The 27,977-nt window shown below is 40.3% G+C and overlaps 1 protein-coding gene and 1 long non-coding RNA gene across 3 annotated transcripts in view; both read left to right on the forward strand.

Annotated features, from left to right (window-relative positions):
- APOO (apolipoprotein O) overlaps window positions 1-2,807 on the forward strand; it is a 56,079-nt gene extending 53,272 nt beyond the window's left edge. Inside the window, exon 9 of one of the 2 annotated variants that reach the window (XM_036270216.1) lies at window positions 2,548-2,807. The gene's annotated coding sequence lies outside the window, so the exon portion shown is untranslated. The remainder of the gene's footprint in view (window positions 1-2,547) is intronic. The other variant, XM_036270215.1, reaches the window with a different exon arrangement.
- A 524-nt stretch (window positions 2,808-3,331) lies between these two features.
- Window positions 3,332-27,174, forward strand: LOC118635587. The gene is made up of 5 exons (XR_004960537.1): window positions 3,332-3,481; window positions 4,134-4,280; window positions 24,765-24,834; window positions 25,683-25,806; window positions 26,932-27,174. It is a non-coding gene; the product is annotated as an uncharacterized LOC118635587 (long non-coding RNA).
- The last annotated feature ends 803 nt before the right edge of the window (window positions 27,175-27,977 follow it).

Genomic DNA, 27,977 nt, shown 5'->3' on the forward strand with positions numbered 1-27,977 from the left:
AATTCTCAAATTTTGTTATACAAACAAATTATCTGGGGAGCTTGTTGAAAGGCAGAGGCCTAGGTCCCACCCCAGAGTTAGCACCTCAGGTGGTATGGTTCAGTGGTTTGAACATCGGCCCACACACCTAAGGGTTGCAGGTTCAATTCCCAGTCAAGGGCACGTGCCTGGGTTGCAGGTTTCATCCCTGGCCCCGGCTGGGGCACATGCAGGAGGCAATCAGTCAGTCTCCCTCTCTTTTTCTCTGTCTCTGTATCTCCCTCTCCCTCCCTTTCTCCCTTCCACTCTCTCTAAAAATCAATGGAAAAAATATCTTCCGGTGAGGATTAACAAGACAACAACAAAGAGACTAGAGGGTGAGCAGCAAGGAAGACACACTTGTCCTCCAGAGACTTTACATTGGATTTGGTTATATTTGTCTACACTCTACAGGGACAATGAGACATGGAATAAAGGGAAACTATGTACATATCCATTTCATTTTCCAAAAGTATTCTGGGCTAGAGTTCAATTTATGGTATACACAATCTTAATTTAATTCTTTATTGTTTTAGATCTTTATTGGAGATGTATTTTTAATTGTACAAGTGATGTATATTTTTGTAAAGAACATTTTTTAGATAAATATTTTTTATTTTTATTTTTTTTAATCCTCACCCGAGGACATTTTTCCATATTTTGTTCAGATAGAGTGGGAGGGAGGGAGGGAGAGAGAAACATCGATGTGAAAGGGACACATCGAGTGGTTGCCACCTGCACAACCCAACCAGGGCCGGGGACAAACTGCAACCGAGGTACATGCCCTTAGCGGGAACCGAACTCGGGTCTCTCTGGACCGCAGGCCGACGCTCTAACCACTGAGCCAAACTGGCCAGGGCTAGATAAATATTTTTAAAACTTTCTTTCTATTCCTTTTCCAGAGGTAATTTCTGTAAATATTTTTGTATATCATTCAACATTTTCCCCCTATATATAAATATGCATCCATACATGCTTTTGAGTTTTTGACAGAATGAGATCATATTCCTTGTATTGTTTTACAAGAACACTGACCATGAGGGCACATACTGCAATTTTATTATCACACCTAAAGAAATTAACACTAATTCCTTAATATCATCTAATGGCAAGACAGTATACAGACTTCCCTGATTGTCTCATTAATAATTTTTTACACTTGGTTTGTTTGGATCAGGATCTAAACAAGATTAGCCCATTGCATTTGACTTACAGGTTTCTTAAGCCCCTTTTAAACTGTAATAGTTTCTTGTCCCTCATTTTTCCTTTGCCATTTATTTGTTGAAAACCTGGGCTTGTTTGTTTTTTGGAATTCCCTCTCTTGGTTCTTCTCTTCTTTGCATTTCCCATAAACTTATGGATCTGAAGGCTTACTCAGATATAGGTTCAATTTTTTGGTACGAATACTTCATAGTGCTATGTTTAACTATATTGAATGAATGAATTTGCCTTTTTTCCCTTACTATATTGTATACATATTTTCCTGTTGGTACTTATAAATCTACCTTATTCAGCTTTATAATAATTTCCTGGTATGGACTACTATGATCTTTTGAATTCTTATTAATATAGGTTGTTTCCAGTTTGTAGTTTTTAGCAGTGCAGTAAATCTATTGAATTCTTAGAGAAGTTCAAAACAGATTAATAAACTGAGATAGAAGAGGTAAGCTAGTGGTTTACATGTTTAAGAATTTTTGGTTTTATTTGAAAAGATCAAAGGAGTAGTAACTGGCCTGTGAAATATTTACAAACCTCTAATTGCTAAGTAGTAAGTCTTTACATATTAGGAAAAAAGCAATATGGAGAAGAGCTGGTTTATCTTTGGTGTGTCTTTGGATTGCTATGGACCTCATTCCACAAAAGAATGATAGGGTGATGTGAGGGAAGGTATATGTCAGACTGACAGTGATACAGTCATGTTCTCCTCCAGCAGATGGATGGAAATATAGTTGTTTAGTTTTCAGAAAGGATGAGATGTGGTGTTGCTATGCCATTTAGGCGTTTATTTAATATTTATGTTATGTTTTCATTGAATTATTAGACAGAGAGGAAGGGGGTGGGGAAAGAGAAAGAGAAACGTCGACCTCTTGTTGCCTCCCACAAGCACCCTGACCAGGGATCAGACCCACGACCTGGGTATGTGCCCTGACTGAGAATTGAACCCACAACCTTTTGGTGCACAGGATGACGCTCAGCCAACTGAGCCATACTGGCCAGGTCTAGGCATTTATTTTTTTATTTATAAATCCACCTATCTGTTTAATTAGCTCAGATACACAGCCAGTTGAGAATCTGAATGTAGTATTGATGAAACACAAAACCTTTCTGGTATTTAGTTTACCTGTCTATAAAATGGGAATAATTACACTTTTCTCTTGCCTTTTATAATCCTTATGGTTATATAATGGTAATGTAAATATTTGTTATGTTTTCTCTATGTAAACCTAAAGAATTTTCAAAATGCAAAATTGTAGAGTTGTTTTTATTTTTTCTGGCACAGTTTACTTATGTTTTGTTTTTTTCTTTTAGTTATAGGTAAACATTGGAAACTCCATACAATAAACCAGTATTTCTACAGAAAAATGGAAGAGGAGTCAGTATTGAATATAGTAAACTGTCTTTCTTCTTCAGGAAAAACTAGTCTAGGCCTCTTTATTACCTTGGGTGATGCCATACTACAAAGGGACTAATCTGAAATCTTTTCACCTAAGGATAATGTACAAGCCTTAGAACTTCTCGTTCTCATGTTGCTATTTATGTACATAATTAAAATTCCAAGTTAAAAAAAAGTTGTCTTGTTTTTTTCCCCTCATTTTATGGAGTGACAATTTAAGTGTATCTAGTGCCTGTGTGTGTGTGTGTGTGTGTGTGTGTGTATGGGGGGGTATGTCTCCAAGTATACATGCATGTGAGTCTCTGCGTGTGCATGCATGTGTATGTGTATAGTGTGTCCCTGAGTGTACATGCATGTGGGGGTATGTGTGGCAGGTATGCGGTATGTCTTTGAGTGTATGTATGTGTGGTGTGTATTGTGATGTGTATCTCTGAATGTGCATGTCTGTGTGTGTGTGTGTGTGTGTGTGTGTGTGAGAACCGTTAACTCTTTTAAAAAAATTTTTTTTTCTTTATTGATTTTAGAGAGAGAGGAAGGGAGAGGGAGAGAGAGAGAGAATCATCGATGAGAGAGAACATCAATTGGCTGCTTCTTGCATGCCCCCCACTGGGGATCAGGCCCACAACCTAGGCATGTGCCCTGACCAGGAATCGAACTGGCGACCTCTTGGTGCATGGGTCCACGCTCAACCACTGAGCCACACTGGCCAGGAAAAACTGTTAATTCTTCTTAGAGCAGTATCAGCTGGCAATCTGAAGAGTCTGTGTCCCACAGCAGAGTTGAGTTGAGAAGAGTGGCTCTGGAGCCAAGAGACAATGCTTTGAGAGCCAGCACAGAGGAATAAAACCTGTAAGTAACAGTCTACCTGACACCGATTAGAAGACATGCAAAAGAAAATAGTGAGTGGGAACCCTTGTGTGTGGTTGCTTCCCAGCTCCTATAGAGCTTCCGGTTCTTCAGTGCCACTGGAAGATGCTTAATGAAGTAGGCTCTGTCCTCTGCCAGTGTGGGAATGTCGTGTGCTTATGTGTGTTGGTTCTCTGTATGTAGGCCTTGTATCTGCCTTTATGGCCCCTGAATGCACAGCTCGTTGAACTTCATATTCTCAGTGCTGGAGGGAATGGCAAGAGCCTCTTTTGACTTGTCAGCCAGCCAAGAAGGATGGTGGGGAAACAGTAGGAAAGAGAATTAAGAATTTCCAAATTTCAATCGGATTTGGAAATTAAAAGTCAGTTTTATATTCATGTAGCATCAATTTAATTTCTAATTGCTGACTTTCCAGAATTAATAGCAGTTGGCAAGATGGTAATACGAAAATGAAACATGTACATGTTCATGTTAAATATATTTGATAGATTAAAAATGGCAGGAAGGGGGCTAGCATCATTGCGGAATTAATGAGCTGAAGCTGGATTAATAGAATAATCCTGTACCAATCATTTCAATATATTATAGCTGTGCCTAAATTATAATATCTCTTAATATCTTATTCTTATTTCAGGCCTTTCTATTTATTTGGCTTGGCTTCCTACATCACCTCCAAAAGGTAGATATTTCACAAATTTCCTCGTTCTTGAGATTGTTTGATCTAGAGAAGATGAAGAAATGGCCCACATCACAGCATGCTCTGGGGATCATTAATCAAAAGGTATTTGCCCCTTTTTAACTGTTCATTCAATATTGAGACATTGCCTTAAAACCTCTTAACTTCTCCAAGGGGGATGTAGGGGTGGGGGTCACAGAGCCAGCTCTTGGTGGTACTTGGCCTATATCTAGGACTGCAGGGGACTCACCTTTCAGCCTATGTAACTCAGTTACCCTTTATACGACAGTTGTTTTTTCCTTTTATGGTTTTTGTGTCCAGTACTGCCTTCTTTTTTTTTTTCTTCCATTTTTTATTCAGATAAAGTGGGAGGGAGAGAGAGAGAGAGAGAGAAACATCAACGTAAAAGGGACACATCGAGTGGTTGCCACCTGCATGACCCAACCAGGGCCGGGGACAAACTGCAACCGAGGCACGTGCCCCTAGCGGGAACCAAACCCGGGACTCTCTGGTCCGCGAGCTGACACTCTTAACTGCTGAGCCAAACCAGCCAGGGCCAGTATTGCCTTCTTTTTATATTTGACACTTTTTACATGCCTTCCATGAACACCCAACTGTGGGGAATAAAAATTTGCATGTCGTAATATCTTGCATTTCTCTAGCTCTTTATACTTTTCAGAGTGCTGTTTTTTTGTTTTTTATTATTTATTATTATTTTTAATCCTCCCTTGAGGATATTTTTCCATTTATCTTCAGATAGAGCGGGAGGGAGAGAGCGAACGAGAGAGAAACATCCATGTGCGAGTGAGACATTGATTGGTTGCCTGCCACCTGCACGACCCCAACCTGGGCCAGGGATGAACCACAACTGATGTACGTGCCCTTGGCTGGAATTGAACCTGGGACTCTCTGGTCCATGGGCCGACACTCTAACTGCTGAGCCAAACTGGCCAGGGCCAGAGTGCTGTTTTTTTTTTTTTTTTAATTTTTTTTCTTTATTGATTTTAGAGAGAGAGGAAGGGAGAGGGAGAAAGAGATAGAAACACCAATGAGAGAAAACGTCCATTTGCTGCCTCCTGCACACCCCCCTCTGGGGACTTGGCCCACAACCTGGGTATGTGCCTGACTGGGAATTGAACCAGCGATTTCTTGGTGCATGGGTTGACGCTCAACCACTGAGCCACACTGGCCGGGCCAGAGTGCTTTCCTTGTCTTATTCCTGACCTCAGTATAATTGTACTGTTTTTCTCTGTCCCAAAGTGTAATACTCTCTCTAGTTAATGTTTACATGTTTTATTCTGTTTCTTATGAGCATTTATCGGTATTCTAAAACTATGAATCTCAATCCAATTTATCTGTAACTTAGTCAACATAGTTCTATTTGAATAACTTCAGGGAGTTTGGAGGGCAAGTTTTCTACATACAGAGTAATTTTGGCTCATCTAAAGAGACAAATGTAGTGTAGTCTGTTCTGTGATAATGTGGTAGTTGGAGTCCTAAGAAAAATTACTTTGTCAGAAATCAAGATTTAAAAGCAATTGCTTCAGTGGGGGGAAAAAAGGGAGTGGGAGCACTAAAGAGTGTCTTCATCAATCTTATCACCTGTGGCACCTCTTGAGACAAAATCAGAACAGTAGTAGTGGGAAGGACCACCCACCTGGGCAGTGGAGCAGCAGGTGCCTGGGCTACCGGGTCAGCAGTTTTTGTCCTAAGTGCAGTGCTGGATCCCAGCCCAGTAGCACTTTCCTAATGGATCAATGACATTATATTCAAGTGGCCTAAAGAAAATTCAAAGTCGAGACAAAATGCCTGTGTTCAAATATACAGGTGGAAAGATGTGGCTTGCTTGTGGTTTCCTACCAAATCAATGATAGTTAAAATTAGGCCATGTAATGAGTATTACTGATTGTATTAGTTTAAAGATAAAATTCAGAATTTTTGAATTCAGCAGGAAAAGAGACATATTCTGTTCTCTTCATTGTCCTAATGTTTTAATGAATGCACTTTGCACTCATCTTTTGGGGAAGGCTTGATATTGAGAGAAACATTTTTCATTGTGACTAGTAGTAGTCATGCTTATTCTATAGGCTAAATGATTTACCCCGAGTGTAAAAGTTTTCACTTGTTAATTCAATGCATCCACCTAGTCTTATGCAAAAACCACTCACTGTCAGAGGGACCAGCAACTTATTTGAGTGACTAAACTCTCACCCAAGGCTTAATTTTAATTAAGGTAAATATTTGAAATAATGGTTTCATTCCCTACTGCTTGAAAGAAACTTGCTTGAGGTTTTGGGTTTCCTGTCTGATGTTTTGCTTCTCTTCTGATAGGTTCAAATTTCAAGTCAGTAATCAGCCAGCTCATAGTTCTGAAAGTACAGTTAGGTCAAACTTCAGACAGGACCGAAGTTCAAGCTTATTTATGTTTATAAAATGATAACCAAGGAAATTTCTGGATGAAGAAAAAGCTTGTTTTCATAAGGAAAGCGTTTCACTATTTCGCATTTTGTTTACTTAGCAGTACTGAATGAGCCACCTGTATTTCACATTTAAGGGCCCTTATTTTCTTAATCAACCCTAGAGCTTTGTTGTTGGACTTCAGCTGCGGCTCTGGAAGGCAAAAGAATAGCAAAGGATGTGACTCTTCTCCCTGCCCACCCCAACCTGTGAAATAGTCTTCAGGCTCAGAGTCAGTCTGTGAGTGCTCTCCTTCCTCTCTCTTTGGCGCTGGCCTGTCTTGGGAGTAGACAAGACAGGTGCGAGGAAAAGAAAAAAAAAAAAAAAAGGCAAAGATGGAGAGAAATATAGGATTGAAAGTCTGCTCCCAGCACTCAAAAGTGAAGTGACAGTGAGTCCCTCCAATGCTCAGGTGATGCAATATTGGGATTTTGTTAGTAACCCCAAATTTGAGTGTGGTTGGAGGAATGATTTTAAATGTTTTGTTCTGTCTAATTTATGTGCTGTCTAATTTATCTTCCTTATCTCTTCTAAATCATAAGAAAATGGCCTTCAAGTAATGATAGTTTCTGAATACACACATTATTTTCTCCTGAAACCCCAGGAAGATAAGAGGAAGGGAATTTTGAAGATGGCATTGACACACAAGGAAAGGATGGGAAGAGGGAGACAATGGGACTCTGTGACTCTGTGTTTTGAAACAGTTAATGATAACTATTTGACTTTTTTTTTTATTGTTCACACTATTAAAGATGTCCCCCATTTTCCTCCCCTTTACCCACCACCACCCAGCCCCCACCTCAACTTCCTCTGTCCATCACCACACTACTCTCTGTGTCCATGGGCTATGCATATATTGTTGTTCCTCGCGAGTGAAGCCGCAGTCGAAGTGCGAAGTGGCAAGGAATGACTGTGTAAATAAAGAATCCTACTTCGTGGAAATTCATTTATTGCGGTAGAGTCTGGAACCCATTAACCACGATAAACAAGGACCGACTGTATGTTCTTTGGCTAACGTCTTCACCTTCTTTCATTCAGTCCCCCCTCATACCCATCCCCTCTAACCTCTCTCAGTTTGTTCCATGTATCCATGCCTCTGGTTCTGTTTTGTTCATCAGTTACTTTATTCATTAGATTTCACATATAAGTGAGATCATATGATACTTGTCTTTCTCTGGCTTATTTCACTTAGCATAAATAATCTCCAGGTCTGTCCATGCTGTTGCAAAAGGTAAGAGTTCCTTTTTTTCTTTTATAGCCACATAGTATTCTATTATGTATACGTCTCACAGCTCTTTTATCCACTCATCTACTGATGGGCACTTGGGCTGCTTCCAGCAATTGTAAATAATGCTGCTGTGAACATAAGGGTGCATATATTCTTTCTGATTGGTGTTTCATGCTTCTTAGGTTATATTCCTAGAAGTGGAATTACTAGGTCAAAAAGCAGTTCCATTTTTAATTTTTTGAGGAAGCTCCATACTGTTTTCCACAGTGGCTGTACCAGTCTGCATTCCCACCAGCAGTGTACTAGAGTCCCCTTTTCTCCACACCCTCGCCAGCACTTGTTGTTTGATGATTTGTTGATGGCGGCCATTCTGACAGGTGTGAAAGGATGTCTTATTGTGGTTTTAATTTGCATCTCTCTGATGATTAGTGATGTTGAGCATTTCTTCATATGTCTCTTGGCCATTTGTATGTCCTGTTTGGAGAGGTGTCTATTCAGGTCCTCTGCCCATTTTTTAATTGGGTTCTTTGCTTTCCTTTTGTGGAGTTGTATGAGCACTCTATATATATTGGAAATTAACCCCTTATCTGATACTTCATTGGCAATGATGTTCTCCCATACAGTGGGTTGCCTTTCCATTTTGATGATTGTTTCTTTTGCTGTGCAGAAGCTTTTTAGTTTGATGTAGTCCCATGTGTTCATTTTCTCCTTTATTTCTGTTGCCTTAGGTGATGTATCAGTGAAAATTCTGCTCCGTATGATGTCCGAAATTTTGTTGCCTACATTTTCTTCTAGAATTTTTATGGATTCACGGGTCACATTTAAGTCTTTTATCCATTTTGAGTTTATTTTTGTGTATGGTGTAAGTTGATGGTCTAGTTTCATTTTTTTGCATGTAGCTGTCCAATTTTCCCAACACCATTTATTAAAGAGGCTGTCTTTACTCCACTGTATGCTCTTGCCACCTTTGTCAAATATTAATTGAGCGTATTGCCTTGGGTCCATCTCTGGGTTTTCAGTTCTGTTCCACTGGTCTATATGCTTGTTCTTGTGCCAGTACCAGGCTGTTTTGGTTACAGTCGCTTTGTAGTATAACCTGATATCTGGTATTGTGATCCCACCTACTTTGTCCTTCTTTTTCAAGATTGCTGTGGCTATTCGGGGTCTTTTTTGGTTCCATATGAACTTTTGAAGTATTTGTTCTAGTTCTATGAAATATGTCGTTGGTATTTTGATGGGGATTGCATTGAATCTATAGATTGCTTTGGGTAGTAAGGACATTTTAATTATATTAATTCTTCCAATCCATGAACAGGGTATGTACTTCCACTTTTTTATATCTCCCTCTATTTCTTTTTTCAATGACCTGTAGTTTTCTGCAAATAGGTCCTTTACTTCTTTGGTTAAATTTATTCCTAGGTATCTTAATTTTTTTGGCGCAATGGTAAATGGGATTGTTTTTTCAGTTTCTCTTTCTGTGAGTTCATCATTGGTGTACAAGAATGCCGTCGATTTCTTGACATTAATTTTGTATCCTGCTACTTTGCCAAATTCATTTATTAAGTCTAGTAGATTTTTGATGGAGTCTTTAGGGTTTTCTATGTATAATATCATGTCATCTGCAAATAATGACAGTTTCATTTCCTCCTTTCCAATTTGGATCCCTTTTATTTTTTCTTCCTGTCTGATTGCTGTGGCTAAGACTTCCAGTACAATGTTAAATAAGAGTGGCGAAAGTGGACATCCCTGTCTTGTTCCCGTTCTTAATGGAAATGTTTTTAGTTTCTGTACATTGAGTATGATGTTGGTTGTTGGTCTTTCATATATGGCCTTTATTATGTCGAGATATGATCCCTCTATTCCCACATTGCTGAGCGTTTTTATCAGAAATGGATGCTGAATTTTGTCGAATGCTTTTTCAGCATCTATTGATATGATCATGTGGTTTTTATTCTTCATCTTATTTATGTGGTGTATCACATTTATTGATTTGCGAATATTGTACCAGCCTTGCATCCCTGGAATGAATCCCACTTGGTCATGGTGAATAATGTTTTTGATGTATTTCTGGATCCGATTTGCTAATATTTTGTTCAGGATTTTGGCATCTATGTTCATCAGGGATATTGGCCTGTAGTTTTCTTTCTTCGTAGTGTCTTTATCTGGTTTTGGAATTAGAATTATGCTGGCCTCATAGAACGTGTTTGGAAGTCTTCCTTCTTCTTGAATTTTTTGAAATAGTTTGAGGAGAATGGGTGTTAGTTCTTTTTTGAATGTTCAGTAAAACTCCCCCGTGAAGCCATCTGGGCCTGGGCTTTTGTTTGCTGGGAGAGTCTTGATTACCTCTTCAATTTCCTTAGTTGTTATTGGTCTGTTCAAGTTTTCTATCTCTTCCCGGTCCAGTTTTGGGAGACTGTGTGTTTCTAGAAATTTGTCCATTTCGCATAGATTGTCGAATTTGTTGCCATATAGTTGTTCATAGTAGTTGTTAACAATCTTTTGTATTTCCGTGGTGTTGGTTGTTACTACTCTTTCATTTCTGATTTTGTGTATTTGGGTTTTCTCTCTTTGTTTCTTGGTGAGTCTAGCTAAGGGTCCATCAATCTTGTTTATCTTTTCGAAAAACCAGCTCTTTGTTTCATTGATCCTTTGAATTGTTTTTTTGGTCTCTATGCCATTTATTTCTGCTCTGATCTTTACTATTTCCTTCCTTCTACTTGCTCTGGGGTTTTCTTTTTGTTTGCTTTCTAATTCTTTAAGTTGTGAGGTTAGACAGTCAATTAGAAATTTTTCTTGTTTTTTGAGGTAGGCCTGTAGTGCTATGAACTTCCCTCTCAGAACTGCTTTCGCTGCATCCCATAGATTTTGTGTTGTTGTGTGTTCATTTTCATTGGCTTCCAGGAAGTTTTTAATTTCTTCCTTGATCTCCTCGGTAACCCATTCATTGTTTAATAACATGCTATTTAGCCTCCATGTGTTGAAATGTCTTTGCATGTTCTTGTTGCAATTGATTTCTAGTTTCATGCCATTGTGATCTGAGAAGATGCTTGATATGATTTCAATCTTCTTGAACTTGTAGAGATTTAGTTTGTGTCCTATCATGTGGTCTATCTTTGAGTATGTCCCATGTGCACTTGAGAAGAATGTGTATTCTGTAGTTTTGGGGTGTAATTCTCTGTAGATATCTATTAAATCCGGTCTAGTGCTTCATTTAGAGTCTCTGTTTCCTTGCTACTTTTTTGCCTAGAGCATCTATCCAGTGCTGTCAACAGGGTGTTGAAGTCCCCTGCTATGATTGTATTGTTGTCGATTTCTCCTTGGAAGTCCTCCAGAAGATTTTTAATATATTTTGGTGCTCCTATATTGGGTGCATATATGTTTATCAAGGTTATATCTTCCTGTTGGATAGATCCTTTCAATATTATGTAGTGGCCGTCTTTGTCTCTAGTTATGGTCTTCATTTTGAAATCTATTTTATCAGATATGAGAATTGCTACCCCAGCTTTTTTTTGCTTTCTGTTTGCTTGGAAAAATTTTTTCCATCCCTTCACTTTCAACCTATGTGAGTCTTTTGTTGTGAGGTGGGTCTCTTGTAAACAACATATAGATGAGTCATGCTTTCTTATCCAATCAGCTACTCTGTGTCTCTTTATGGGAGCATTCAGTCCATTTACATTTAAGGTGATTATTGATATGTACTTATTTATTGCCATTTTTGTTTAGTGTGGTTCTATTTTTCTTCCCATTTCTACTGCTAATTACAGCAGTCCTCTTAACATTTCTTGCAGTGCTGGTTTGGTGCTAATGTATTCCCTCAGTCTTTTTTCGTCTGGGAAGCTCTTTATTTCTATTTTGAATGATAGCCTTGCTGGGTAGAGTAGTCTTGGATTCAGATTCTTGTTTTTCATGACTTTGATTACTTCATGCCATTCCCTTCTGGCCTGTAGTGTTTCTTGTGAGAAGTCTGCTGAGAGCCTTATAGGGTTTCCTTTGTAGGTAACCTGTTGCTTATCTCTTGCTGCTTTTAGGATTCTCTCTTTGTCTTTAATTTGTGGCATTTTAATTACTATGTGTCTTGGTGTGGGCCTGTTTGGGTTCTTCTTACTTGGGACTCTCTGTGCTTCTTGAACTTGAATGCCTTCTTCCTTCACCAAATTAGGGAAGTTTTCTGTCACTATTTTTTTGAATATATTCTCTATCCCTTGCTCATTTTCTTCTTCTTCGGGGACTCCTATGATACGAATATTATTACGTTTCCAGTTGTCCCACAGTTCTCTTAAGCTGTCTTCCTGTTTTTTAATCTTTTTTTCCTTTTGTTTTTCTGATTGGTTGATTTTTTCTACCCTGCCTTCTAATTCACTGATCCGGTCCTCAGCTTCCTGTACTCTGCTTTTTAAACCTTCCAATGTGTTTTTCATTTCGGATATGTCATTTTTTATCTCTTCTTGATGGTTTTTAATTTCCAATTGGCTCATTTTCAGTGTCTTTATGTCCTGACTCATGCTGTTCAGCTTCCTCAAGATCATGGCTCTGAATCCTAGCTCTGTTAACATGCCTAATTGCTCCACATTGATCTCATCTTCGGTGGAGGTCTCTTGCTCTTTCATTTGGCTTCTGTTTTTGTGTTTCACCATTTTGGCTATCACTGTGGGCTTTGGAGCCTGTCAAGTTTTCCCTTAGGTGTTGGTGTTCTGCTGTTTGTGGCTCCCTCTCCAGGATGGAGTCAGTGTCCCTCGTTATATGGTCCTCGCAAGCTGCTTTTCTGTTGCTTTTTCCTGTCAATTTGTCTGTGTTATAGTTGTAATTCCAGTTTGGTTCTGGGAGACGGTCTGTGTAGCTTCCGTTCACTCTGCCGCCATTTTTTGTTCTCTCTTTCTTTATTGTTGAAAGTACTACAGATGTCCCTCCCCCTTCCCCCGTTGACCCCCTCCTACTTCTCCATTGATTTTTTTGTATTATTTTTAGTTTCTGTGTCACTTATTTTCACTCTGATCTTTATTATTTCCTTCCTTCTACTTACTCTGTGCTTTGTTTGTTGTTCTATTTGACTCTTGAAATCCTGTGCCAATATAACATTGACACCAATAAAAATGACAGTATTTAAAAATAAGTCCTAAGAAAAGCGAGGAAATTAATATTAAAAATCTCATTTACTTTGTAAACTTTGGTTCCATGTGTCAAACGGGACCCTTCCTGTAATGAATGCAATATGATGCATTTCTTTCCATTTTTAAAGTTTTAGAAGCCTGTCAATATCTCTGATTCATTTTCTGATCCTTCATCAGGAAGGAAATGCTTAATTACAAAATTGCTCAAAAGGGAGGCTGTGATCCTTTGGGGTCATGTTCCCCAGGACTGGAAACCATGATTTTTTTTTATTATTTTCTTTTTTCTTTATTGATTTTTTAGAGGGAGGAGGGGAGAAGGAGAGAGATAGAAACATTGATGAGAGAGAACATTGATTGGCCGCCTCTTGCATGCCCCTCACTGGGGATTTTGCCCAGAACCTGGGCATGTGCCTTGACAGGGAATTGAACTGGCGACCTCTTAGTGCATGGGTTAATGCTCAACCACTGAGCTATACACTGGCCGGGTCTCATGTTGTTTTTGTGAAGAAAAGCAGAGACTGCTCAGTGCATTGTTAGCCCTGCTGAGGCCCTTTAGAACTGAAAGTGGCCATGGTGTACCCAGGGCCATCCCTGAATCATGCGCCCCACTTACCTATGTTGGCAAGGGTGTAAAGGAAAATGTGTTTCCTTTCTGCAACTCCCTTCTAGCCTGTCAAGCAAACGTGGCACTGTTTTCCACTCCTTACTTTGTGCTACTGGCTCTTTCTCGTCTTGTTGACCTAAAGATGCTTAACTTATTACTAATAGATTTCTTTGTGTGATTGCCATTTTCCCCTTGGGACACCTTCTGTTCTTGTTACTCATTTCAAGTAGCAAGATGTGAGATTTAGGGAAACCTTGCACCTTTGTAAAACCTTTTTACTTTGTTTATACTCCTGTTGAATTCACTATCATTCTTACATTTCTGAAAAACTGAATTTCCAAACATGAGAACCTTTTCTCTCTGAACTCCTGTATCACTTTCTAGATTTCTTACGGTCTCATACATGTTCTACCTTTGTTAATTTACACTTGATCTCTAGTAGACTATAATCTCCTGAGGCCAGGGCAGTTATCTTTCTTTTTAGTGTACCCACAGTACTGATCTAATACACTGATGTATACATTGCAAAATGTGTGCTGAATGAATTTTTTCAAGTTCAAATTTTCATTATGATTTGGTTTCAATAGAACCTTTGAGGGTATCAATAGACATTGTATTTGTTCAATTGTCACCAACCTGAGAGCATGTGTCCCTGTGTTTCTGACTTCCAGATCTAAAACCAGAGGAGGTTGGGCTAGGTACCTTCTAAAGGCCTTCAATCTCTGTGACACTCCCCGCCCCCAGCCAATTTAGTAAGCATCCATTGAGTGCCTGGTCTAGATATTCTGTTATGGTAGGCAGGGGGAGAAATACAGTTTATAATTCAGATATGAAGACAAAGGGCAGCAGCATCATAACATGCAGATTAACTACCTGATAGTGATTCCAATATTGGTCTTATGCAAAGAAGCACCCAAGGATATTTATCTAAAACGTGAATTTAATTTACCTAGACAGTGGTTTTTTACATTTTTTGTGTACACTCACTTTTTTAGAGAAGGAGAGTCATCAGAAGAAACAAGCCTGGTAAAACAGGGATTATTGGCTTTGGATGGATGATTTTACTTTTACTGAGTTAAGATCTAACTCATACTTTCTTTTTGTGATCATTGTTTTCTCCTTAGAACGCCTGTCCCCAGCAAGTCCAGCAAGAGTGAGCCCAGGGTTGGGCTTTTGGGGCCCCCTTGATGTATTTCTCTAACTCATTCCTTAATGTTATTGTATATAGACAAGATTTAGCCCTGGCCGGTTTGGCTCAGCAGTTAGAGCGTCGGCCTGCGGTCCAGAGAGACCGGGGTTCGGTTCCCGCTAAGGGCACGTACCTCGGTTGCAGTTTGTCCCCAGCCCTGGTTGGTTGTGTGGGTGGCAGCCACTCGATGTGTCCCTTTCACATCGATGTTTCTCTCTCTCTCTCTCTCTCTCCCCCTCCCTTCCTCCCTCTTCCTCTCTCTCCCTCCCTCCCACTCTATCTGAACAAAAAATGGAAAAATGTCCTCGGGTGAGGATTAAAAAAAAAAAAAAGATTTAATGCCTTATTTACATGTCTGGCTAAGTGTAGTACTGGTTGAGATCCTGTAGATCCTGATTTAATGAATAGATATGTTTAATTTAAAATTAATATCTATTTGCATTATTAGGTATGCCACTGTCCTTGAAAAATCTTTTAGTAGCTTAAACATGCCATAATATAATATAATATAATATAATATAATATAATATAATATAATATATTATAATAACTGTTCTAATATACTTATTACTTATTCATATATAGGATAAACTTCAACCCACAAATTTAAATGTTTCCTTCAGTAAACTTCAACTTAGAGTTTGAGTGAGTGCCATGGCCCCTGGACAGGTCATAGAGATCATGCAAATTATGTGATTTATGGCAAATGCTTGACATCCTCTTGGGATTTGGGAACTTTGGTAGTTGCTGGGAAAGGGCTGCTCATGTGACCAGCCCTAAGTAAAAACTTTGGGTGCTGAATCTCTAATGAGCTCCCCTAGACAGAGCATTGCTCATATGTGGCTGCATTTTTTTTTTTTTCTGATGGAAAAGGAACATGCTGGGAGGCAGAGAGCCTCCAAAGCCTGTGCATGGATTTGTCTAGACTGCGTCTGTGTTTTTTTCCCTTGCTGATCTTGTCATGTACCCTTTGCTGTAAAAAAAAAAAAACCTAAGCCATGAGTACAACTATGTGTTGAGTCCTGTGAATCATTTCAGTGAATTGCTGAATGTGTGGGTAATGTTGGGGACCCTCCCGAAACAGCATGTTGAAATGGAGTTTATTTTACTATTATGCCATCTTCCCCTCAGCTTTAAAGGAAAAACATAAATACAAGCACTATTATATTTACATTAACTATTTCCAGGTCACAAGACATTAAAAAAACAGTTTTTATTCATCTTCCTCAAGCAAAGAGAAAGTAGTTTTGAAAGCCACAGAAGACTCTAAGCTCCCTTGTTTAGACCAAATTAGTGATTGGGTTTTTGTGTGTGTTTCTTTTTTATTCTTACAATAGAGTCTTTCTTCCTTCCCTCATGCTATGGAGGCAAGCTGTTTGGGCTGGTTCATAAGTAAATAGGTCATAATCTTCACTCCATTCAAAAGTGACGTACTTATGAAAGCATTTATTTGTCCTACAGAGAGGGCACTGGCTCATTTCAAATATTGTTCTCAGCCTAGATCAGAATGCTGAAGAGCGCACATCACACATTTTGTTTTAAACACAATAGTCTGATTGTTTCTTTTTTGATGGTGCCATATATGGTTCCCTGGGAAAGCACTGCCAAACAGGTACAACTTTTAGAAAACTGAGGGATCATAGACCTAAATGTAAGAGCTAAAACTAGAATTCTCAGAAGCCAACACAGGAGTAAATCTTGGTAAAGGAGGAAATCGTGACCTTGGATTTGGCAATGGTTTCTTCAGTATAACACCAGAAGCACAAGCAACAAAATAGAGATGTTGGACTACCTCAGAATTTTAATGCTATAAACAACACTATCAAGAAAATTAAAAGACAACTCGAGTATGGGAAATATTTACAAGTCATAAGAGACTGTATCCATATATATAAAGAACTTTTATAACTCAACAACAAAAAAACAAGCCAATTAAATCTGGGCAAATGATTTGAACAGACTTCTTTCCCAAAGAAGATATACAAAGAGCCAGTAAGCACATGAAAAAGATGTTCAACATCATTTGTCATTAGGGCAATGCAAATGAAAACCACAATGCGATACCACTTCACATCTATTAGGGTGACCAGAATAAAAAAGACAGACAATAACAAGTGTTGATGAGGATGTGGAGAACCCAGTCCAGCAGTTCCTCAAAATGTTAAGTATAGAGTTATTATATGCCCCAGAAATTCCACTCCTAGGTATATACTGAAGAGGAATGAAAACACGGTCTGCATAAAAACTTGTACACAAATATCCATTGCTTCATTATTTAAATAGTCAAACAGTAGGAAAAAAATGTCCATCAATGGATGAATAGATAAACAAAATGTATTTTCATACAATGGAATATGATTCAGTCACAAGAAGAAAGGAAGTACTAATACTTGCTACATTGATGATACTTGAAAGCATTGTGCTAAGTGAAAGAAGCCAGTCACGTATTGTATTGTAAGATATATTGTATGATTCCGCTTATTTGAAATGTCTAGAATAGGCAGATTCATAGAGACAGAAAGCAGATTAGTAGTTGCTTAGGACTCTGGAGGGTGGGAGTAGAGTAGAGTGAAGTGTATTAATCAGGGTTCAACTAGAGAAAACAGCACAAGTAGGACATATTGAGAGGTTTATTGCCAGGAATTGGCTTAGGTAATGGTGGGAGTTAGCTAGGCAAGTTCAAAATCCATAGTGCAGGCCATCAGGAAAGCAAAGGAACTCTCAGTCGTGGGCTGAAGCCATCCACAAGTGGAATTTTTTCTTCAGGGAAATTTCAATTCTGATCTGAGGCCTTTTGCTTGATTGAATCAGGCCCGTTTACATTCAAGTAAACTGCTTATGCAGTCAGAGAAAGACAGGTACCATATGATCTCATTTATGGAATATAATGAACAAAATAAACTATCAAAATAGTTCCAGAGACATGGAAGTAGGGAACAGACCGACAAATCTCAGAGGGAAGGGGGCCAGTGGGGAGAGTTAATCCAAAGAACTTATATGCATATATGCATAAGCAGTGGACACAGACAATGGTGTGGGGAAAGCAGGAGGGGGTTGGGAGCGGGAGGACGGGATCAATGGGGGGGACATTTATAATACAACAAGATTTTTAAAATAAAAATAAGTCAGCTGCTTATGGACTTTGATCATATCTCAAAATGACCTTCACACAGTACCTAGATTAGTGTTTGAACACCTGGGGACTGTAGTCTAGTCAAGTTGACACATTAAACTGAGCGTTATGGGTCAGGGCATGGAAGGGGAGTGACTGCCAATGGGCTTCTTTTTGGGGTGATGAAAATGTTCTAAAATTGTGATGGTTGCACAACTCTGAATATACGGAAAACTACTGAATTGTACTCTTTAAATGGGTGAATTGTAAGGGGCGTGAATTATATCTCAATAAAGATGTTTTTAAAAAGCCTGTGTATTTGCAAACCTATGTTCTTAACAGCACTATTCTCAATAACCAGAAGGTAGAAGCAACCCAATTGTCCATTGAGCGATGAAAGGAGAAACAAAATGTGATATATCCATATGATGGAGTATTACTCAGCCTTATAAAGGAAGGAAATCCAAAACAAACAAAAATTAAACAAAAAATCCTGTCACATGCCACAGTGTGGATGAATGTTGAGGACATTATGCTAAGTAAAATAAGTTAATCACAAAAAGATAAATACAAGCCCTGGCCGGTTTGGCTCAGCGGTTGGTGCATCGGCCTGCGGACCAGAGTCCTGGGTTCGGTTTCCGCTAGGGGCACATAACGAAAAAGAAAAAGAAATACTATCTGATTCCACAGATGCAAGGTATCTAAAGTAATCAAATTCAGAGAGACAGAAAGAATGGTGGTTGCCAGGATCTAAGGGGAGGGGGAGATGGTGAGTTCTTAGTTAATGGGTACAGTTTCAAATTTGCAAAATGAAAAAGTTCTGGACATTTGTTACATAACAATGTAAATATACATGGGGCAAAAGTAGGTTTACAGTTCATATGGAAATTAGTAAGTTATAATACAGGAATAAACTCTGTTTCACGTACTCACAACTGGAAACCTACTTTTGCAAAACACTGTACTTAACACTATTGAGCTGTACACTCAGAAATGGTTAAGATGGTAAATTTTGTTAGGTTTTTCTTTTTTTAATTCTTACCCAAAGATATTTTTCCATTTATCTTCAGATAGAGTGGGAGAGAGAGAGGAAAAGAGAGAAACATCGACATGAGAGGGACACATCAAATGGTTGCTTCCCACATGACCAGAGACCGAAGTACATGCCCTTGATGGGATTCGAACCCTCAACTCTTTGGTCCGTGGGCCGACGCTCTAACCACTGAGCAAAACCAGCCAGGGCTGTGTTAGTTTTTTATTTATTTTTATTTTTATCATGATTTAAAAAATGAAAAAGAAAAGACTTTGTGTCCTACATTGCCTGAGCAGTGCCCTGTTATCTGAACTCTTGCCTGACACCCTATTCTGTCCCATACAATGTTTGTACACACTCTGAAATGAGAATGGGGGAATTTCCTAACATGTAATAAAAATATACTTAGGGAGTTCACGTGATTGTTTCTATGGCTTATTTAACTTCATTAACTTATTTCTTATTTATTTATTTTTTATCCTCACCCAAGGACATTTTTTTTTTTTTTGCATTTATCTTCAGATAGAGCGGGAGAGAGGGAGGAAGAGAGAGAGAGAAACACCGATGCGAGAGAGACACATTGAGTGGCTATCACCCACACAATCCCATCCAGGGCTGGGGACAAACTGCAGCCGAGGTACGTGCCCTCAGCGGGAACCGAACCCAGGACTCTGGTCTGCAGGCCGATGCTCCAACCATTGAGCCAAACTAGCCAGGACCATTAACGTATTTCTTGGAAGCTAGTGATTAAATTTAGAGATGGCGAGTTTGCAGGATAAAATGTTGAGGTAGAGTTGTTCACATTAACTTTTTTTCTAATTACAACAACTACTAAAAGCAATGAAAAATCTGATCTTGAGCCCTGGCCGGTGTGGCTCAGCGGTTAGAGTGTCAGCCATGCAGTCCAGTGAGACCTGGGTTCAGTTCCCGCTAAGGGCATGTACCTTGGTTGCAGTTTGTCCCTGGCCCTGATTGGGTCGTGCAGGTGGCAGCCACTCGATGTGTCCCTTTCACGTCCATGTTTCTCTCTCTCTCCCTCCCACTCTATCTGAACAAAAAATGGGAAAAAAAAATGTCCTCGGGTGAGGATTAAAAAAAAAAAAATCTGATCTTAAATGATAGAAATGTGGCTGCTTGGCCCTTTTCAGAGTTTGGTAGACAGCAGCGGGGTCCCCTTACAGGAAATGACACAGAGCCCGGACCTGTGGTACCCGCCTGACAGTGTGTCCTGCTGTATTCTCAGACTGACTGGCCCCAGTGGGGAAGAACAGCAGCCCACGACTGAAGCCTTGAACCAGGAAGCATTCCCACTTCCTGGTTTACCTCTTTTTTTTTTTTCCTGTAAGATCTATTGCCACTTGTCACAGTTGGCAGATTCAGCCAGAAGGAGGGACAGCTGGAACTGGTGAGGCTAGGCAGGCTGGGGGCCTTGTTCCTTCTGCCAGGAATGCTTTTGCCTGAGCCCAGTGGTTCTCAATCAGGTGACTTAGTCCTCCAGGCACACTTGACAGTGTCTGGAAACATTGTAGGTTGTCTCATCTTGGGAGGGTGGGTACTACTGGCATCTTGTGGGCAGATTTCCATTGATGCTGCCAAACTTCCTCCAATGCACAGGACAGCCTCACAACGAAGAATGATCTGGCCCCAAAAGTCAGTAGTGCTGGGAGTGAGCAACCCTGCCCTGGACCTTTGCAAGGCTAGCTCCTTGTCTTCCAGATCTTGACCTAAATTGATCTTTGGTTGGGTGGGTTCTGATCAGTCAGCATAATTATATTTATATTATATTTTGTCTGTCTTTTATCTGTATCATCTTCCCTCCAAACTCCCCCGACATACAATATAATAATGACTAATATAAATTCCAAAATCTACAAAGATCAGAGACCTTGTTTCTCCTCACTGCTGTATCCTCAGCTTCTCGCATAGTGTTTAGGGCCTAGTGAGCTGTAATCAATATTTGTTTCATTAATTAATGAAAAGAATTTAACTTGCTCTAGTAACTCGTCCTCTAGCCCCCACTTGTGAGAGTTTCAGTCCTACCATTGAGGTCACCAGTTCAGATATGCCCAGGGCATGCATCTCCTCTTTCTCTCTTAGTCCTGACGCCCCTGTCCTCTTCCTGCCTCCCCAACCCTCCTCCCATGGTGGGAACTGAAGGAGTGAAACTCCCAGGGGCCTCCCCTGGGGGATGGCAGACCTGCAGGACTCAGGGGAAGCCTCTGGAGCATTCACCATCAGAGGAGTGTGAGAGAGAAAGGACTCGAGAAATTAAAAAAGCTAAATGGGAAGGGGTGGAGTGGGGAGTCCTGAGAGTGCCTGGCCATTAAACATTTTTGAGCGGGAAAGAAAGGAATTTAACATTTAGTAAGTACCTTTCAGGTGCAAGGCAAAATAATCTCAATTCTTTTAATAATTCTGAGATGAGGACACTCAAATCTGGCACAATTAAATAACATATCTAAGGCCACACAACTAGGAAGTGGTAGAGTTGAGATTTAAATCAAGGATTGTATGATTCCAAAGGCCAAGTTTGTTCAGTTCTTTAGGGAGACCAGATAAGATGAGTTGTTTCCTCAGAAGAGGTTCTAATGTAGGAAGGGGGTCAGGCAAGCCCACAAATTAACATATGAAAGTTGTAGCAGGTATGACCTCCTCACCAGCTTTGAAGTACAAGTGTCACTTCCCTGTATCAAATTAATTGCTCACCCACATACACAAATTAGTAGGCAGTCCAGTATTTCTCACACACACACACACACACAGCCCCTTACCAAATTGTATTCAAGAACCCAAGGGTTTTAAATATGTTTTTTTTTTCTATCATATTATTATTTTTATTAATTAATTTTTGTTACAGATGTTTCTCCTTTTTCCCCCCCACTGATTCCCCCCTCCCCCTCCCTCCCTGCCTTTTCCCAGTTTGTTGTCCATGTCCACTGTTCATGCATACATGCATATAGGTTCTGTGGTTTATCTCCCCCTACCACGCCCCTCTTCTGGGGATTGTCAGTCTGTACCCCACTTCCACGTCTCTGGGACTACCCCATTCCTCAGACTGTTATGTTCATTAAATTCCACAAATAAGTGAGATCATATAAAACTTGTCTTTCTCTGTTTGGCTTGTTTCACTTAAGATGATATTTTCCAGGTCCTTCCATGTAGTCTCAAAGGATAAGAGATCGTTCTTTCTTACCGCTGCATAGTACTCCACTGTGTATTTGTACCACAGCTTTCTTATCCATTCGTCTACTGATGGACACTTGGGCTGTTTCCAGATCTTAGCAATTGTAAATAGTGCTGCTACACACATGGGGGTACATATATTCTTTCTGATTGGTGTTTCAGGCTTCTTAGGGTATATTCCTAGAAGTGGAATCACTGGGTCAAATGGAAGTTCAATTTTTAATTTTTTGAGGTAACACCATATTGTTTTCCATAGTGGCTGCACCAGTCTGCATTCCCACCAGCAGTGTACTAGAGTCCCCTTTTCTCCACACCCTCGCCAACACTTGTTGTTTGATGATTTGTTGATGGCGGCCATTCTGACAGGTGTGAGGTGATACCTCATTGTGGTTTTAATTTGCATCTCTCTGATAATTAGTGATGATGAGCATTTCTTCATATGTTTCTTAGCCATTTGTATGTCCTGTTTAGAGAGGTGTCTATTTAGTTCCTCTGCCCATTATTTAATTGGGTTCTTTGTCTTCCTTTTGTTGAGTTGTATGAGCACTCTATATGTATTGGAAATTAACCCCTTATCTGATATATCATTGGCAATTATGCTCTCCCATACAGTGGGTAGCCTTTCCGTTTTGATGATTGTATCTTTCGCTGTGCAGAAGCTTTTTAGTTTGATGTAGTCCCATGTGTTCATTTTCTCCTTTGTTTCTATTGCCTTAGGTGATGTCAGTAAAAATTCTGCTGCGTATGATGTCTGAAATTTTGTTGCCTGCAGTCTCTACTAGGATTTTTATAGATTCATGAGTCACATTTAAGTCTTTTATCCATTTTGAGTTTATTCTCGTGTAGGGTGTAAGCTGATGGTCTAGTTTCATTTTTCTGCGTGTAGCTGTCCAATTTTCCCAACACCATTTATTAAAGAGGCTGTCCTTACTCCAATGTATGCTCTTGCCACCTTTGTCAAATTTAATTGAGCATATTGCCTTGGGTCCATTTCTGGGTTCTCTGTTCTGTTCCACTGGTCTATATGCCTGTTCTTGTGCCAGTACCAGGCTGTTTTGATTACAGTGGCTTTGTAGTATAACCTGAAATGTGGTATTGTGATCCCTCCAACTTTGTTCTTCCTTTTCAAGATTGCTGTGGCTTTTCAAGGCCTTTTTTGGTTCCATATGAACTTTTGAAATAATTGTTCTAATTCTGTGAAGTATGCCGTTGGTATTTTGATGGGGATTGCGTTGAATCTGTAGATTGCTTTGGGTAATTAAATATGTTTTTATTGTTTTGTTTTAGAGAGAGAGGAAGGGAGAGATAGAAATATCAATATGAGAGAGAAACATTGATTGGCTGCCTCCTGTACGCACCCTACTGGGGATCGGGCCTGCAACCTGGGCATGTACCCTGACTGGGAATCGAACCAGGACCTCTCAGTCCATGCGACAATGCTCAATCCACTGGGCCACACTGGCCGGGCTCAAGAACCCCAGGGTTTTACAAGGTCTGAATTGGTCAGTCCTAAATGAAAGACATGTGGTAATTACCACCTGGTCACTACTGAAATTAGTCATTGTAAGGGCTGGAGTGGTGGCCCAAGGTTACTGCTCTTTATACTCATATAGTTGATTTATACTGATGGACTCGGCTATTGTCCCAATGGGATTTCAGCCTTGGGCATGTACCGCCAAACCTGTTATGATCATATATGGCCACAGGTATATTTCTGGTTCTACATGTTCTTGTAGAACCTGGTTGGTATTCTCACCAAAACGTGGAGACTAATTCTCTTCCCTTTGAATATGACCTGACCTTGGTGACTTCCTACTATTGAAATGGATACAGCAGAAGTGATGCTGCATGACTTCTGAGGTTGGGTCAGAAAAGTTTATGTGGCTTCCACCTGGTTGCCTTGCTGTGCTCACCTTCAGAACCCACTCACCATGCTGTGAGGAAGCCCAGGTCACATGGAGAAGCCATGTGTAGGTGTTTCACTGACAATTCCAGCTACAATCTGGGCAGAACAGCCAGCATCAACTGTCAGACGTGACTGAGCCAGCCTTCAAGTCTTCCAGCTGAGACAGAGGAATAGTGACAACCTGTCTCTGCTGTGCCATGAACAAATCAACAACTCACAGAATCCATGAACATAATGGTGGTTTTTATGCCTCCAAGTTTTGGGATAATTTGGTTTGAAGCCATTGTAACTGGAACACCCATCCCCCACCTGTGAGAGTTTCAGCTCTGCCATTGAAGTCACCAGTCCAGATACCCTGTCTTCATTGTTTTGAAAGGACTACTCAAAGGTGAATCTTTTTTTTTTTTATCCTCACCCGAGGACATTTTTCCATTTTTTGTTCAGGTTGAGTGGGAGGGAGAGAGAGGAACAGAGAGAGAGAGAGAAACATCGACGTGAAAGGGACACATCGAGTGGCTGCCACCCACACGACCCCAACAGGGGCCGGGGACAAACTGCAACCGAGGTACGAGCCCTTAGCGGGAACCGAACCCGGGTCTCTTGGGACCGCAGGTCGACGCTCTAACCGCTGAGCCAAACCAGCCAGGGCTCAAAGGTCAATCTTTGTGTAATCATGCTTTTGCCTCCTAGGGAGAAGTCATCTGTTTTTCCTCAGCTTTGATATCATGTCCATCATACTGTATTAAAGCTACTTGTGTCTGCTTCTCAGGTCAACTGTGAGCTATCTTAGAGGATGGGCCCACATTGTATCCTATCTCTTCGCTGACACCTGATATATGGTAAGGCTAACAGGTCCTTAGGTACTCACTGCATGAACCATAGACTCAACATTCAAACCCCTTGTACAGTATCAGATAGCTTCAGTAGCTTTGTTTATGTACGTATATATACATGGGAGTATATCTTTTTTCTTTAAAATCAATTCCAATATACATCCACACAATGGAATGTTATTCAGCCTTAAAAATGAATGAAGTTCTTCCCAGCCGGTATGGTTCAGTGGTTGAATGTCGACCCACGCACTAAGAGGTTGCCGGTTCGATTCCAGGTCAGAGCACATGCCCAGGTTGTGCACCTGATCTCTAGTGTGGGGTGTGCAGGAGGCGGCCAATCAATGTTCTTTCTCATCGATGTTTCTCTCTCTCTCCCGTGCTCGCTCTCTCTCTCTCTCTCTCCCCCTCCCTCCCTCCTCTCTTTAAAACCAATAAAGAAAAAAAACATTTAAAAAACGAATGAAGTTCTAACAGGCTACAACATGGATGAATCTTGAAGACATTATGCTAACTGAAAGAAGCCAGAGACAAAAGGATAAATATTGTATGATTCCACTATGTGAGGCACCTAGAATAGTTAAATTCTTAAGAGACAGAAAGTAGAAGGGTGGTTGCCAGGGGCTGTAGGGAGGGGAATGAGGAGTTAGTGTTTAATGGTGTGAGACTTTCAGTTTGGGAAGGTGAAGAGTTCTGTGGATGGTGGTGATGGTTGCACAACAAAGTGAATGTATTTAATGACACTGAATTGTATGCTTAAAAACTGTTTAAAACGATAAATTTTGTGTTACGTACATTTTACCATATTAAAAAATAGGTTTCTATATAACCTGTTATTTCTGAATATCACCAAGAAGATACGGGACCCATACCAGAAAGTCAGCCCTAGAAGAAACAATAGAAATGCCTTCTGGACAGTTTCATCTCTTCCTTGGAAGCCTTCCTTAAAGAGCCGCATGAGAGAAGTCATGTGCACACAATGTGAGCTGCTTCACTTTCTCATCATGTGCCACTTCATGTTCAAAGTTCAGCCCATGATCTTTTCCATGTACTTCCTGCTTCTGTGGCTTCCTGTGGCTTGGGCTCTGCCAACAGATTCCAATTTGACAGCGCTCTTAGGGCGCACCTCTTGCCCTCTGCATGCTCTTTGTGGTGACATTGGACTTGGTAAGACTGATTCTGAAGTAAAGTGCTCAAGGTGCCTAACCCCTTAGCTTGAAGGAAAGAATGCTGAACCAGGAGCTAGAAGGTCTGGATATGTGTCTCAGGATGTGTGCCTCACTGTCTGTGTGACCTGGACATGTTTCACAACCATGTTCCATTCGTGCTCTCCCCCACCTGTTACAAATGCATTCATGCAATGTGTACTCTCCTACCCTTCTTCCCATATTAAGACTACAGCGGTCCCCCCTTATCTGTGGTTTCTCTTACTGTGGTTTGAGTTGTACACAGTCAACCATGGTCCAAAAGTATTAAAAAGTTCCAGAAGTGAACAATCTATAAGTTTTAAATTGCACACAGTTCTGAAAAACTTGTTGAAATCTCACACCATCTGTTTTGTCCCACCCGGGATATGAATCATGCCTTTGTCCAGCATCTCCATGCTGTATGCAACCCCCACCCACTAGTCACTTAGTAACCATCTTGGTTATCAGATTGACTGTTGTGGTATCACAGTGCTTGTGTTCAAGTAACCCTTATTTTACAAAAATTATGGAATATGATCCTTAGATGGGACACAGCATTAAGGTCACCCGAATGATCACCAAAGGATTACAACCTCTGCAGCAACACTTAAATGAGTTAAAAAGAAAGAGACAACAGCCCTGGCTGGTTTGGCTCAGCGGTTAAAGTGTCGGCCCTTGGACCAAAGAGTCACGGGTTTGATTCTGGTCAAGGGAGTGTACTTTGCTTGGGGTTCTTCCCCCTCCCTGGTTGTGTCATGCAGGAGGCAACCAGTCAATGTGTCTCTCACATCGATGTTTCTCTCTTTCCCCCTCTCTCCCTCCCTCCCACTTTATCTGATGATAAATGTAAAAATATCTTCAGGTGAGGATTAAAAATAATAATAAAATAAAATAAAGTGACAACAACTTCTGATTACAGTGTTCTTCCAAAAGGATTTGGCAAAAAAACCTCCAGGAGCCATCCAGTGACATCATCTGTACCTGGCATCCAGCTGTCAACATTGGCATGACTCAATGGGACGGAGTTACCTGAAGCAGATGATCCTCCTTCTGATGTATCATCAAAAGGCCATTAGTAGCCTGACGTTACTTCACAGTGCCTACATTATCCACCTCATTTCATCTTATCACTTTGACATTGTATCATCTTACACCATCACAAGAAGGGTGAGTATAGTACAATAAAGTATTTTGAGAGGGAGAGCACATTCACGTAACTTTTATTGAAGTATACTCTTAAAATCGTTCTATTTTATTATTAGTTATGGTTGTTAATCTCTTACTGTACCTAATTTATAAATTAAACTTAGTCATAGGTAAGCATACGTAGGAAAAAACATAGTATAATAGGGTTCAGTAGGATCCATGGTTTCAGGCATCCACTGGGGGTCTTACAACATATCCCCCTCAGGTAAGGTGGGACTGCTGTATCAGTCATTCACTCTCTTATTGTGAATCAGTTTAATCAGATTGCAAGGGAATGTTGGACAATTTTTCCATATGGAGAAGGCAGGCCTAGAAGAGGTCAGGAGTGAGGGAGGCAGACAGGCCAAGGGGACTCTTTGGTAAGCACCGTGGCTTCTAGAAGCAGGAAAGAGGAGTAAGGAGTTGAGAGACTACCAGTCAAGTTATTAACTGCCTTTGCTGTTGTACAGGAATATATCCTGAAAACAATCTAAGCTGGAATGCCTTTGTGAGGTAGAGGATGGGAACCCTTCCTAGACTGAGTTTGATGTCTGGGAGAGAGGATGTAGGCTACAAGACCTCTCCCCTAGTTCTGTATTTTCTGAGCCACAGCTATATTAGTTATGATTTGTTTCAACTGTGAGTAATAGAGATCCCCCCCGCCTCCCCCCCCCCCCAAAAAAACAACTAGTGGCTAAAAAGACAAGTTTATTTCTCAAATAAAAGGTTATATGTAAGCAGTCCAGGGGTGGTGTGACAGCACCGTGGTTATAAGGGACC

Source organism: Molossus molossus, unplaced genomic scaffold, assembly GCF_014108415.1.
Source record: "Molossus molossus isolate mMolMol1 unplaced genomic scaffold, mMolMol1.p scaffold_m16_p_2, whole genome shotgun sequence".
Taxonomy (NCBI): Eukaryota; Metazoa; Chordata; class Mammalia; order Chiroptera; family Molossidae; genus Molossus; species Molossus molossus.